This window comes from Symphalangus syndactylus, chromosome 14, assembly GCF_028878055.3.
Source record: "Symphalangus syndactylus isolate Jambi chromosome 14, NHGRI_mSymSyn1-v2.1_pri, whole genome shotgun sequence".
NCBI classification, from domain to species: domain Eukaryota; kingdom Metazoa; phylum Chordata; class Mammalia; order Primates; family Hylobatidae; genus Symphalangus; species Symphalangus syndactylus.
In genome coordinates, this window is record NC_072436.2 from 59,072,245 (window position 1) to 59,087,816 (window position 15,572).

Below are 15,572 nucleotides of genomic sequence, written 5' to 3' on the forward strand. Positions count from 1 at the left end.
ATAGGCCCCTTAGCGCTCCGAATGTCCACTTGCACTTTCTACAGAAAGAGTGTTTCAGATGTGCACAATCCAAAGTAAGGTTCAACTCTGTTAGTTGAATGCAAAGAAGAGAAAGAAGTTTCACAGAATGCTTCTGTGTTGTTTTTATTTGAAGATATTCCTTTTTCCACTTAAGGATCCTAAGCCCTCCAAATGTCCACTTGCAGTTTCTACAGAAAGAGTGTTTCAGAACTGCTCAATGCAAAGTAAAGTTCAACTCTTTTAGCTGAATGCACAGAAAAGAAAGAAGTTTCACAGAATGTTTCTGTGTAGCTTTTATTTGAAGATAGTCCTGTTTCCACTATAGGCCCTTTATCACTCCGATTGTCCACTTGCAATTTCTACAGAAAGTGTGCTTCAGAACTGCTCATTAAAAAGTAAGGTTCAACTCTGTTAGTTGAATGCACAGAAAAGAAAGAAGTTTCGCAGAATGCTTCTCTGTAGTTTTTATTTGAAGATATTCCTTTTTCCAATAGAGGACCCTTGGCGCTCCAATTGTTCACTTGCAGTTTCCCCAGAAGGAGTGTTTCAGAACTTCTTAATCAAAAGTAATGTTAAATTCTGTTAGTTGAATGCACAGAACAGAAAGAAGTTTCGCAGAATGCTTCTGTGTAGTTCTTACTTGAAGATATTCCTTTTTCCACTAAAGGCCCCTTAGCGCTCAGAATGTCCACTTGCAGCTACTGCAGAGAGAGTGTTTCAGAGCTGCTCAATTAAAAGTAAGCTTCAACTCTGTTAACCGAATGTTCAGAGCCCAAAGAAGTTTCACACAATGCTTCTGTGTAGTTTTTATTTGAAGATATTTCTTCTTCCACTATAGGCCCCTTAGTGCTCTGAATATCCACTTCCAGTTTCTACAGAGAGAGTGTTTCAGAACTGCTCAATGCAAAGTACAGTTCAACTCTTTTAGTTGAATGCACAGAACAGAAAGAAGTTTCACAGAATGCTTCTGTGTAGCTTTTATTTGAAGATACTCCTCTTTCCACTATAGGCCCTTTAGCGCTCCGATTGTCCACATGTAATTTCTACAGAAAGTTTGCTTCAGAACTGCTCACTAAAAAGTAAGGTTCAACTCTGTTAGTTGAATGCACAGAACAGAAAGAAGTTTCGCAGAATGCTTCTCTGTAGTTTTTATTTGAAGATATTCCTTTTTCCAATAGAGGACCCTTGGCGCTCCAATTGTTCACTTGCAGTTTCCCCAGAAGGAGTGTTTCAGAACTTCTCAATCAAAAGTAATGTCAAATTCTGTTAGTTGAATGCACAGAACAGAAAGAAGTTTTGCAGAATGCTTCTGTGTAGTTTTTATTTGAAGTTATTCCTTTTTCCACTATAGGCCCCTTAGCGCTCCGAATGTCCACTTGCGCTTTCTACAGAAAGAGTGTTTCAGATGTGCACAATCCAAAGTAAGGTTCAACTCTGTTAGTTGAATGCAAAGAAGAGAAAGGAGTTTCACAGAATGCTTCTGTGTTGTTTTTATTTGAAGATATTCCTTTTTCCACTTAAGGATCCTAAGCTCTCCAAATGTCCACTTGCAGTTTCTATAGAAAGAATGTTTCAGAACTGCTCAATGCAAAGTAAAGTTCAACTCTTTTAGCTGAATGCATAGAAAAGAAAGAAGTTTCACAGAATGTTTCTGTGTACCTTTTATTTGAAGATAGTCCTGTTTCCACTATAGGCCCTTTATCGCTCCGATTGTCCCCTTGCAATTTCTACAGAAAGTGTGCTTCAGAACTGCTCATTAAAAAGTAAGGTTTAATTCTGTTAGTTGAATGCACAGAACAGAAAGAAGTTTCGCAGAATGCTTCTCTGTAGTTTTTATTTGAGGATATTCCTTTTTCCAATAGACGACCCTTGGCGCTCCAATTGTTCACTTGCAGTTTCCCCAGAAGGAGTGTTTCGGAACTTCTCAATCAAAAGTAATGTTAAATTCTGTTAGTTGAATGCACAGAACAGAAAGAAGTTTCGCAGAATGCTTCTGTGTCGTTCTTACTTGAAGATATTCCTTTTTCCACTAAAGGCCCCTTGGCGCTCAGAATGTCCACTTGCAGCTACTGCAGAGAGAGTGTTTCAGAGCTGCTCAATTAAAAGTAAGCTTCAACTCTGTTAACCGAATGTTCAGAGCCCAAAGAAGTTTCACACAATACTTCTGTGTAGTTTTTATTTGAAGATATTTCTTCTTCCACTATAGGCCCTTTAGTGCTCTGAATATCCACTTCCAGTTTCTACAGAGAGAGTGTTTCAGAACTGCTGAATCCAAAGTAAGCTTCAACTGTGTTAGTTGAATGCACAGAACAGAAAGAAGTTTCGCAGAATGCTTCTGTGTAGTTTTTATTTGAAGTTATTCCTTTTTCCACTATAGGCCCCTTAGCGCTCCGAATGTCCACTTGCGCTTTCTACAGAAAGAGTGTTTCAGATGTGCACAATCCAAAGTAAGGTTCAACTCTGTTAGTTGAATGCAAAGAAGAGAAAGAAGTTTCACAGAATGCTTCTGTGTTGTTTTTATTTGAAGATATTCCTTTTTCCACTTAAGGATCCTAAGCCCTCCAAATGTCCACTTGCAGTTTCTACAGAAAGAGTGTTTCAGAACTGCTCAATGCAAAGTAAAGTTCAACTCTTTTAGCTGAATGCACAGAAAAGAAAGAAGTTTCACAGAATGTTTCTGTGTAGCTTTTATTTGAAGATAGTCCTGTTTCCACTATAGGCCCTTTATCGCTCCGATTGTCCACTTGCAATTTCTACAGAAAGTGTGCTTCAGAACTGCTCATTAAAAAGTAAGGTTCAACTCTGTTAGTTGAATGCACAGAACAGAAAGAAGTTTCGCAGAATGCTTCTCTGTAGTTTTTATTTGAAGATATTCCTTTTTCCACATTAGGCCCCTCAGCGCTTCGAACTTCCGCTTTCAATTTGTACAGAAATAGTTTTGCAGATCTGCTGAACCAAAAGTAAGGTTCACTTCTGTTGGTTGAATGCGCCTAAGAGAAAGAAGTTTCACAGAATGTTTCCGTGTAGTTTTTAGTTGAAGATAGTCCTTTTTCCACAATAGACCCCTTATCGCTCTGAATGTCCACTTGCAGTTTCTACTGAAAGAGTGTTTCAGAACTGTTCAATCAAAAGTAAGGTTGAACTCTGTCAATTGAATGCACGGAACAGAAAGAAGTTTCGCAGAATGCTTCTGTGTAGTTTCTATTTGAAGATATTCTTTTTGCCACTAAAGGGCCCTAAGCGCTCAGAATGTCCACCTGCAGTTTCTACAGAAAGAGTGTTTCAGAAATGCTCAAAGGAAAGTTCCACTCTGTTAATTGAATGCGCAGAACAGAAAGAATCCTCACAGAATTCTTCTGTGTAGTTTTTATTTGAAGATATTTCATTTTCCACTATACGCCCCTTAATGCTCTGAATGCCCACTTGCAGTTTCTACAGAAAGAGTGTTTCGGAACTGCTGAATCAAAAGTAAGTTTCAACTCTGTTAGTAGAATGCACAGAACAGAAAGGAGTTTCAGAGAATGCTTCTGTGTAGTTTTTATTTGAAGTTATTCCTTTTTCCACTATAGGCCCCCTAGCGCTCCGAATGTCCACTTGCAGTTTCTACAGAAAGAGTGTTTCAGAAGTGTTCAATCAAAACTGATGTTGAACTCTGTGAGGTCAATGCACAGAACAGAAAGAAGTTTCGCAGAATTCTTCTGTGTAGTTCTTACTTGAAGATATTCCTTTTTCCACTAAAGGCCCCTTAGCGCTCAGAATGTACACTTGCAGCTACTGCAGAGAGAGTGTTTCAGAGCTGCTCAATTAAAAGTAAGCTTCAACTCTGTTAACCGAATGTTCAGAGCCCAAAGAAGTTTCCCACAATGCTTCTGTGTACTTTTTATTTGAAGATATTTTTTCTTCCACTATAGGCCCCTTAGTGCTCTGAATATATACTTCCAGTTTCTACAGAGAGAGTGTTTCAGAACTGCTGAATCAAAAGTAAGCTTCAACTGTGTTAGTTGAATGCACAGAACAGAAAGAAATTTCACAGAATGCTTCTGTGTAGTTTTTATTTGAAGTTATTCCTTTTTCCACTATAGGCTCCTTAGCGCTCCGAATGTCCACTTGCACTTTCTACAGAAAGTGTGTTTCAGATGTGCACAATCCAAAGTAAGCTTCAAGTCTGCTAGTTGAAAGCGCAGAACAGAGAGAAGTTTCACAGAATACTTCTGTGTAGTTTTTATTGGAAGATATTCCTTTTTCCAATGTAGGCCCCTTAGCGATCGGAATGTCCACTTGCAGTTTCCGCAGAAGCAGTGTTTTAGAACTGCTGAATCAAAAGTAAGGCTCAACTCTGTTAGTTGAATGCAAAGAAGAGAAAGAAGTTTCACTGAATGCTTCTGTGTTGTTTTTATTTGAAGATATTCCTTTTTCAACTAAAGGATCCTAAGCCTTCCAAATGTCCACTTGCAGTTTCTACAGAAAGGGTGTTTCAGAACTGCTCAATGCAAAGTACAGTTCAACTCTTTTAGTTGAATGCACAGAACAGAAAGAAGTTTCACAGAATGCTTCTGTGTAGCTTTTATTTGAAGATACTCCTCTTTCCACTATAGGCCCTTTAGCGCTCCGATTGTCCACATGTAATTTCTACAGAAAGTTTGCTTCAGAACTGCTCACTAAAAAGTAAGGTTCAACTCTGTTAGTTGAATGCACAGAACAGAAAGAAGTTTCGCAGAATGCTTCTCTGTAGTTTTTATTTGAAGATATTCCTTTTTCCAATAGAGGACCCTTGGCGCTCCAATTGTTCACTTGCAGTTTCCCCAGAAGGAGTGTTTCAGAACTTCTCAATCAAAAGTAATGTTAAATTCTGTTAGTTGAATGCACAGAACAGAAAGAAGTTTCGCAGAATGCTTCTGTGTAGTTTTTATTTGAAGTTATTCCTTTTTCCACTATAGGCCCCTTAGCGCTCCGAATGTCCACTTGCACTTTCTACAGAAAGAGTGTTTCAGATGTGCACAATCCAAAGTAAGGTTCAACTCTGTTAGTTGAATGCAAGGAAGAGAAAGAAGTTTCACAGAATGCTTCTGTGTTGTTTTTATTTGAAGATATTCCTTTTTCCACTTAAGGATCCTAAGCCCTCCAAATGTCCACTTGCAGTTTCTACAGAAAGAGTGTTTCAGAACTGCTCAATGCAAAGTAAAGTTCAACTCTTTTAGCTGAATGCACAGAAAAGAAAGAAGTTTCACAGAATGTTTCTGTGTAGCTTTTATTTGAAGATAGTCCTGTTTCCACTATAGGCCCTTTATCGCTCCGATTGTCCACTTGCAATTTCTACAGAAAGTGTGCTTCAGAACTGCTCATTAAAAAGTATGGTTCAACTCTGTTAGTTGAATGCACAGAACAGAAAGAAGTTTCGCAGAATGCTTCTCTGTAGTTTTTATTTGAAGATATTCCTTTTTCCAATAGAGGACCCTTGGTGCTCCAATTGTTCACTTGCAGTTTCCCCAGAAGGAGTGTTTCAGAACTTCTCAATCAAAAGTAATGTTAAATTCTGTTAGTTGAATGCACAGAACAGAAAGAAGTTTCGCAGAATGCTTCTGTGTAGTTCTTACTTGAAGATATTCCTTTTTCCACTAAAGGCCCCTTAGCGCTCAGAATGTCCACTTGCAGCTACTGCAGAGAGAGTGTTTCAGAGCTGCTCAATTAAAAGTAAGCTTCAACTCTGTTAACCGAATGTTCAGAGCCCAAAGAAGTTTCACACAATGCTTCTGTGTAGTTTTTATTTGAAGATATTTCTTCTTCCACTATAGGCCCCTTAGTGCTCTGAATATCCACTTCCAGTTTCTACAGAGAGAGTGTTTCAGAACTGCTGAATCAAAAGTAAGCTTCAACTGTGTTAGCTGAATGCACAGAACAGAAAGAAATTTCACAGAATGCTTCTGTGTAGTTTTTATTTGAAGTTATTCCTTTTTCCACTATAGGCCCCTTAGCGCTCCGAATGTCCACTTGCACTTTCTACAGAAAGAGTGTTTCAGATGTGCACAATCCAAAGTAAGCTTCAAGTCTGCTAGTTGAAAGCGCAGAACAGAGAGAAGTTTCACAGAATACTTCTGTGTAGTTTTTATTGGAAGATATTCCTTTTTCCAATGTAGGCCCCTTAGCGATCGGAATGTCCACTTGCAGTTTCCGCAGAAGCAGTGTTTTAAAACTGCTGAATCAAAAGTAAGGCTCAACTCTGTTAGTTGAATGCAAAGAAGAGAAAGAAGTTTCACTGAATGCTTCTGTGTTGTTTTTATTTGAAGATATTCCTTTTTCAACTAAAGGATCCTAAGCCCTCCAAATGTCCACTTGCAGTTTCTACAGAAAGAGTGTTTCAGAACTGCTCAATGCAAAGTACAGTTCAACTCTTTTAGTTGAATGCACAGAACAGAAAGAAGTTTCACAGAATGCTTCTGTGTAGCTTTTTTTGAAGATACTCCTCTTTCCACTATAGGCCCTTTAGCGGTCCGATTGTCCACATGTAATTTCTACAGAAAGTTTGCTTCAGAACTGCTCACTAAAAAGTAAGGTTCAACTCTGTTAGTTGAATGCACAGAACAGAAAGAAGTTTCGCAGAATGCTTCTCTGTAGTTTTTATTTGAAGATATTCCTTTTTCCAATAGAGGACCCTTGGTGCTCCAATTGTTCACTTGCAGTTTCCCCAGAAGGAGTGTTTCAGAACTTCTCAATCAAAAGTAATGTCAAATTCTGTTAGTTGAATGCACAGAACAGAAAGAAGTTTCGCAGAATGCTTCTGTGTAGTTTTTATTTGAAGTTATTCCTTTTTCCACTATAGGCCCCTTAGCGCTCCGAATGTCCACTTGCACTTTCTACAGAAAGAGTGTTTCAGATGTGCACAATCGAAAGTAAATTTCAATTCTTTTAGCTGAATGCACAGAAAAGAAAGAAGTTTCACAGAATGTTTCTGTGTAGCTTTTATTTGAAGATAGTCCTGTTTCCACTATAGGCCCTTTATCGCTCCGATTGTCCCCTTGCAATTTCTACAGAAAGTGTGCTTCAGAACTGCTCATTAAAAAGTAAGGTTCAACTCTGTTAGTTGAATGCACAGAACAGAAAGAAGTTTCGCATAATGCTTCTCTGTAGTTTTTATTTGAGGATATTCCTTTTTCCAATAGACGACCCTTGGCGCTCCAATTGTTCACTTGCAGTTTGCCCAGAAGGAGTGTTTCAGAACTTCTCAATCAAAAGTAATGTTAAATTCTGTTAGTTGAATGCACAGAACAGAAAGAAGTTTCGCAGAATGCTTCTGTGTCGTTCTTACTTGAAGATATTCCTTTTTCCACTAAAGGCCCCTTAGCGCTCAGAATGTCCACTTGCAGCTACTGCAGAGAGAGTGTTTCAGAGCTGCTCAATTAAAAGTAAGCTTCAACTCTGTTAACCGAATGTTCAGAGCCCAAAGAAGTTTCACACAATGCTTCTGTGTAGTTTTTATTTGAAGATATTTCTTCTTCCACTATAGGCCCCTTAGTGCTCTGAATATCCACTTCCAGTTTCTACAGAGAGAGTGTTTCAGAACTGCTGAATCCAAAGTAAGCTTCAACTGTGTTAGTTGAATGCACAGAACAGAAAGAAATTTCACAGAATGCTTCTGTGTAGTTTTTATTTGAAGTTATTCCTTTTTCCACTATAGGCCCCTTAGCGCTCCGAATGTCCACTTGCACTTTCTACAGAAAGAGTGTTTCAGATGTGCACAATCCAAAGTAAGCTTCAAGTCTGCTAGTTGAAAGCGCAGAACAGAGAGAAGTTTCACAGAATACTTCTGTGTAGTTTTTATTGGAAGATATTCCTTTTTCCAATGTAGGCCCCTTAGCGATCGGAATGTCCACTTGCAGTTTCCGCAGAAGCAGTGTTTTAGAACTGCTGAATCAAAAGTAAGGCTCAACTCTGTTAGTTGAATGCAAAGAAGAGAAAGGAGTTTCACTGAATGCTTCTGTGTTGTTTTTATTTGAAGATATTCCTTTTTCAACTAAAGGATCCTAAGCCCTCCAAATGTCCACTTGCAGTTTCTACAGAAAGAGTGTTTCAGAACTGCTCAATGCAAAGTACAGTTCAACTCTTTTAGTTGAATGCACAGAACAGAAAGAAGTTTCACAGAATGCTTCTGTGTAGCTTTTATTTGAAGATACTCCTCTTTCCACTATAGGCCCTTTAGCGCTCCGATTGTCCACATGTAATTTCTACAGAAAGTTTGCTTCAGAACTGCTCACTAAAAAGTAAGGTTCAACTCTGTTAGTTGAATGCACAGAACAGAAAGAAGTTTCGCAGAATGCTTCTCTGTAGTTTTTATTTGAAGATATTCCTTTTTCCAATAGAGGACCCTTGGCGCTCCAATTGTTCACTTGCAGTTTCCCCAGAAGGAGTGTTTCAGAACTTCTCAATCAAAAGTAATGTTAAATTCTGTTAGTTGAATGCACAGAACAGAAAGAAGTTTCGCAGAATGCTTCTGTGTAGTTTTTATTTGAAGTTATTCCTTTTTCCACTATAGGTCCCTTAGCGCTACGAATGTCCACTTGCACTTTCTACAGAAAGAGTGTTTCAGATGTGCACAATCCAAAGTAAGGTTCAACTCTGTTAGTTGAATGCAAAGAAGAGAAAGAAGTTTCACAGAATGCTTCTGTGTAGTTTTTATTTGAAGTTATTCCTTTTTCCACTATAGGCCCCTTAGCGCTCCGAATGTCCACTTGCACTTTCTACAGAAAGAGTGTTTCAGATGTGCACAATCCAAAGTAAAGTTCAATTCTTTTAGCTGAATGCACAGAAAAGAAAGAAGTTTCACAGAATGTTTCTGTGTAGCTTTTATTTGAAGATAGTCCTGTTTCCACTATAGGCCCTTTATCGCTCCGATTGTCCCCTTGCAATTTCTACAGAAAGTGTGCTTCAGAACTGCTCATTAAAAAGTAAGGTTCAACTCTTTTAGTTGAATGCACAGAACAGAAAGAAGTTTCGCAGAATGCTTCTCTGTAGTTTTTATTTGAGGATATTCCTTTTTCCAATAGACGACCCTTGGCGCTCCAATTGTTCACTTGCAGTTTCCCCAGAAGGAGTGTTTCAGAACTTCTCAATCAAAAGTAATGTTAAATTCTGTTAGTTGAATGCACAGAACAGAAAGAAGTTTCGCAGAATGCTTCTGTGTAGTTTTTATTTGAAGTTATTCCTTTTTCCACTATAGGCCCCTTAGCGCTCCGAATGTCCACTTGCACTTTCTACAGAAAGAGTGTTTCAGATGTGCACAATCCAAAGTAAGGTTCAACTCTGTTAGTTGAATGCAAAGAAGAGAAAGAAGTTTCACAGAATGCTTCTGTGTTGTTTTTATTTGAAGATATTCCTTTTTCCACTTAAGGATCCTAAGCCCTCCAAATGTCCACTTGCAGTTTCTACAGAAAGAGTGTTTCAGAACTGCTCAATGCAAAGTAAAGTTCAACTCTTTTAGCTGAATGCACAGAAAAGAAAGAAGTTTCACAGAATGTTTCTGTGTAGCTTTTATTTGAAGATAGTCCTGTTTCCACTATAGGCCCTTTATCGCTCCGATTGTCCACTTGCAATTTCTACAGAAAGTGTGCTTCAGAACTGCTCATTAAAAAGTAAGGTTCAACTCTGTTAGTTGAATGCACAGAACAGAAAGAAGTTTCGCAGAATGCTTCTCTGTAGTTTTTATTTGAAGATATTCCTTTTTCCACATTAGGCCCCTCAGCGCTTCGAACTTCCGCTTTCAATTTGTACAGAAATAGTTTTGCAGATCTGCTGAACCAAAAGTAAGGTTCACTTCTGTTGGTTGAATGCGCCTAAGAGAAAGAAGTTTCACAGAATGTTTCCGTGTAGTTTTTAGTTGAAGATAGTCCTTTTTCCACAATAGACCCCTTATCGCTCTGAATGTCCACTTGCAGTTTCTACTGAAAGAGTGTTTCAGAACTGTTCAATCAAAAGTAAGGTTGAACTCTGTCAATTGAATGCACGGAACAGAAAGAAGTTTCGCAGAATGCTTCTGTGTAGTTTCTATTTGAAGATATTCTTTTTGCCACTAAAGGGCCCTAAGCGCTCAGAATGTCCACCTGCAGTTTCTACAGAAAGAGTGTTTCAGAAATGCTCAAAGGAAAGTTCCACTCTGTTAATTGAATGCGCAGAACAGAAAGAATCCTCACAGAATTCTTCTGTGTAGTTTTTATTTGAAGATATTTCATTTTCCACTATACGCCCCTTAATGCTCTGAATGCCCACTTGCAGTTTCTACAGAAAGAGTGTTTCGGAACTGCTGAATCAAAAGTAAGTTTCAACTCTGTTAGTAGAATGCACAGAACAGAAAGGAGTTTCAGAGAATGCTTCTGTGTAGTTTTTATTTGAAGTTATTCCTTTTTCCACTATAGGCCCCCTAGCGCTCCGAATGTCCACTTGCAGTTTCTACAGAAAGAGTGTTTCAGAAGTGTTCAATCAAAACTGATGTTGAACTCTGTGAGGTCAATGCACAGAACAGAAAGAAGTTTCGCAGAATTCTTCTGTGTAGTTCTTACTTGAAGATATTCCTTTTTCCACTAAAGGCCCCTTAGCGCTCAGAATGTACACTTGCAGCTACTGCAGAGAGAGTGTTTCAGAGCTGCTCAATTAAAAGTAAGCTTCAACTCTGTTAACCGAATGTTCAGAGCCCAAAGAAGTTTCCCACAATGCTTCTGTGTACTTTTTATTTGAAGATATTTTTTCTTCCACTATAGGCCCCTTAGTGCTCTGAATATCCACTTCCAGTTTCTACAGAGAGAGTGTTTCAGAACTGCTGAATCAAAAGTAAGCTTCAACTGTGTTAGTTGAATGCACAGAACAGAAAGAAATTTCACAGAATGCTTCTGTGTAGTTTTTATTTGAAGTTATTCCTTTTTCCACTATAGGCTCCTTAGCGCTCCGAATGTCCACTTGCACTTTCTACAGAAAGTGTGTTTCAGATGTGCACAATCCAAAGTAAGCTTCAAGTCTGCTAGTTGAAAGCGCAGAACAGAGAGAAGTTTCACAGAATACTTCTGTGTAGTTTTTATTGGAAGATATTCCTTTTTCCAATGTAGGCCCCTTAGCGATCGGAATGTCCACTTGCAGTTTCCGCAGAAGCAGTGTTTTAGAACTGCTGAATCAAAAGTAAGGCTCAACTCTGTTAGTTGAATGCAAAGAAGAGAAAGAAGTTTCACTGAATGCTTCTGTGTTGTTTTTATTTGAAGATATTCCTTTTTCAACTAAAGGATCCTAAGCCTTCCAAATGTCCACTTGCAGTTTCTACAGAAAGGGTGTTTCAGAACTGCTCAATGCAAAGTACAGTTCAACTCTTTTAGTTGAATGCACAGAACAGAAAGAAGTTTCACAGAATGCTTCTGTGTAGCTTTTATTTGAAGATACTCCTCTTTCCACTATAGGCCCTTTAGCGCTCCGATTGTCCACATGTAATTTCTACAGAAAGTTTGCTTCAGAACTGCTCACTAAAAAGTAAGGTTCAACTCTCTTAGTTGAATGCACAGAACAGAAAGAAGTTTCGCAGAATGCTTCTCTGTAGTTTTTATTTGAAGATATTCCTTTTTCCAATAGAGGACCCTTGGCGCTCCAATTGTTCACTTGCAGTTTCCCCAGAAGGAGTGTTTCAGAACTTCTCAATCAAAAGTAATGTTAAATTCTGTTAGTTGAATGCACAGAACAGAAAGAAGTTTCGCAGAATGCTTCTGTGTAGTTTTTATTTGAAGTTATTCCTTTTTCCACTATAGGCCCCTTAGCGCTCCGAATGTCCACTTGCACTTTCTACAGAAAGAGTGTTTCAGATGTGCACAATCCAAAGTAAGGTTCAACTCTGTTAGTTGAATGCAAGGAAGAGAAAGAAGTTTCACAGAATGCTTCTGTGTTGTTTTTATTTGAAGATATTCCTTTTTCCACTTAAGGATCCTAAGCCCTCCAAATGTCCACTTGCAGTTTCTACAGAAAGAGTGTTTCAGAACTGCTCAATGCAAAGTAAAGTTCAACTCTTTTAGCTGAATGCACAGAAAAGAAAGAAGTTTCACAGAATGTTTCTGTGTAGCTTTTATTTGAAGATAGTCCTGTTTCCACTATAGGCCCTTTATCGCTCCGATTGTCCACTTGCAATTTCTACAGAAAGTGTGCTTCAGAACTGCTCATTAAAAAGTATGGTTCAACTCTGTTAGTTGAATGCACAGAACAGAAAGAAGTTTCGCAGAATGCTTCTCTGTAGTTTTTATTTGAAGATATTCCTTTTTCCAATAGAGGACCCTTGGTGCTCCAATTGTTCACTTGCAGTTTCCCCAGAAGGAGTGTTTCAGAACTTCTCAATCAAAAGTAATGTTAAATTCTGTTAGTTGAATGCACAGAACAGAAAGAAGTTTCGCAGAATGCTTCTGTGTAGTTCTTACTTGAAGATATTCCTTTTTCCACTAAAGGCCCCTTAGCGCTCAGAATGTCCACTTGCAGCTACTGCAGAGAGAGTGTTTCAGAGCTGCTCAATTAAAAGTAAGCTTCAACTCTGTTAACCGAATGTTCAGAGCCCAAAGAAGTTTCACACAATGCTTCTGTGTAGTTTTTATTTGAAGATATTTCTTCTTCCACTATAGGCCCCTTAGTGCTCTGAATATCCACTTCCAGTTTCTACAGAGAGAGTGTTTCAGAACTGCTGAATCAAAAGTAAGCTTCAACTGTGTTAGCTGAATGCACAGAACAGAAAGAAATTTCACAGAATGCTTCTGTGTAGTTTTTATTTGAAGTTATTCCTTTTTCCACTATAGGCCCCTTAGCGCTCCGAATGTCCACTTGCACTTTCTACAGAAAGAGTGTTTCAGATGTGCACAATCCAAAGTAAGCTTCAAGTCTGCTAGTTGAAAGCGCAGAACAGAGAGAAGTTTCACAGAATACTTCTGTGTAGTTTTTATTGGAAGATATTCCTTTTTCCAATGTAGGCCCCTTAGCGATCGGAATGTCCACTTGCAGTTTCCGCAGAAGCAGTGTTTTAGAACTGCTGAATCAAAAGTAAGGCTCAACTCTGTTAGTTGAATGCAAAGAAGAGAAAGAAGTTTCACTGAATGCTTCTGTGTTGTTTTTATTTGAAGATATTCCTTTTTCAACTAAAGGATCCTAAGCCCTCCAAATGTCCACTTGCAGTTTCTACAGAAAGAGTGTTTCAGAACTGCTCAATGCAAAGTACAGTTCAACTCTTTTAGTTGAATGCACAGAACAGAAAGAAGTTTCACAGAATGCTTCTGTGTAGCTTTTTTTGAAGATACTCCTCTTTCCACTATAGGCCCTTTAGCGGTCCGATTGTCCACATGTAATTTCTACAGAAAGTTTGCTTCAGAACTGCTCACTAAAAAGTAAGGTTCAACTCTGTTAGTTGAATGCACAGAACAGAAAGAAGTTTCGCAGAATGCTTCTCTGTAGTTTTTATTTGAAGATATTCCTTTTTCCAATAGAGGACCCTTGGTGCTCCAATTGTTCACTTGCAGTTTCCCCAGAAGGAGTGTTTCAGAACTTCTCAATCAAAAGTAATGTCAAATTCTGTTAGTTGAATGCACAGAACAGAAAGAAGTTTCGCAGAATGCTTCTGTGTAGTTTTTATTTGAAGTTATTCCTTTTTCCACTATAGGCCCCTTAGCGCTCCGAATGTCCACTTGCACTTTCTACAGAAAGAGTGTTTCAGATGTGCACAATCGAAAGTAAATTTCAATTCTTTTAGCTGAATGCACAGAAAAGAAAGAAGTTTCACAGAATGTTTCTGTGTAGCTTTTATTTGAAGATAGTCCTGTTTCCACTATAGGCCCTTTATCGCTCCGATTGTCCCCTTGCAATTTCTACAGAAAGTGTGCTTCAGAACTGCTCATTAAAAAGTAAGGTTCAACTCTGTTAGTTGAATGCACAGAACAGAAAGAAGTTTCGCATAATGCTTCTCTGTAGTTTTTATTTGAGGATATTCCTTTTTCCAATAGACGACCCTTGGCGCTCCAATTGTTCACTTGCAGTTTGCCCAGAAGGAGTGTTTCAGAACTTCTCAATCAAAAGTAATGTTAAATTCTGTTAGTTGAATGCACAGAACAGAAAGAAGTTTCGCAGAATGCTTCTGTGTCGTTCTTACTTGAAGATATTCCTTTTTCCACTAAAGGCCCCTTAGCGCTCAGAATGTCCACTTGCAGCTACTGCAGAGAGAGTGTTTCAGAGCTGCTCAATTAAAAGTAAGCTTCAACTCTGTTAACCGAATGTTCAGAGCCCAAAGAAGTTTCACACAATGCTTCTGTGTAGTTTTTATTTGAAGATATTTCTTCTTCCACTATAGGCCCCTTAGTGCTCTGAATATCCACTTCCAGTTTCTACAGAGAGAGTGTTTCAGAACTGCTGAATCCAAAGTAAGCTTCAACTGTGTTAGTTGAATGCACAGAACAGAAAGAAATTTCACAGAATGCTTCTGTGTAGTTTTTATTTGAAGTTATTCCTTTTTCCACTATAGGCCCCTTAGCGCTCCGAATGTCCACTTGCACTTTCTACAGAAAGAGTGTTTCAGATGTGCACAATCCAAAGTAAGCTTCAAGTCTGCTAGTTGAAAGCGCAGAACAGAGAGAAGTTTCACAGAATACTTCTGTGTAGTTTTTATTGGAAGATATTCCTTTTTCCAATGTAGGCCCCTTAGCGATCGGAATGTCCACTTGCAGTTTCCGCAGAAGCAGTGTTTTAGAACTGCTGAATCAAAAGTAAGGCTCAACTCTGTTAGTTGAATGCAAAGAAGAGAAAGGAGTTTCACTGAATGCTTCTGTGTTGTTTTTATTTGAAGATATTCCTTTTTCAACTAAAGGATCCTAAGCCCTCCAAATGTCCACTTGCAGTTTCTACAGAAAGAGTGTTTCAGAACTGCTCAATGCAAAGTACAGTTCAACTCTTTTAGTTGAATGCACAGAACAGAAAGAAGTTTCACAGAATGCTTCTGTGTAGCTTTTATTTGAAGATACTCCTCTTTCCACTATAGGCCCTTTAGCGCTCCGATTGTCCACATGTAATTTCTACAGAAAGTTTGCTTCAGAACTGCTCACTAAAAAGTAAGGTTCAACTCTGTTAGTTGAATGCACAGAACAGAAAGAAGTTTCGCAGAATGCTTCTCTGTAGTTTTTATTTGAAGATATTCCTTTTTCCAATAGAGGACACTTGGCGCTCCAATTGTTCACTTGCAGTTTCCCCAGAAGGAGTGTTTCAGAACTTCTCAATCAAAAGTAATGTTAAATTCTGTTAGTTGAATGCACAGAACAGAAAGAAGTTTCGCAGAATGCTTCTGTGTAGTTTTTATTTGAAGTTATTCCTTTTTCCACTATAGGTCCCTTAGCGCTACGAATGTCCACTTGCACTTTCTACAGAAAGAGTGTTTCAGATGTGCACAATCCAAAGTAAGGTTCAACTCTGTTAGTTGAATGCAAAGAAGAGAAAGAAGTTTCACAGAATGCTTCTGTGTAGTTTTTATTTGAAGTTATTCCTTTTTCCACTATAGGCCCCTTAGCGCTCCGAAT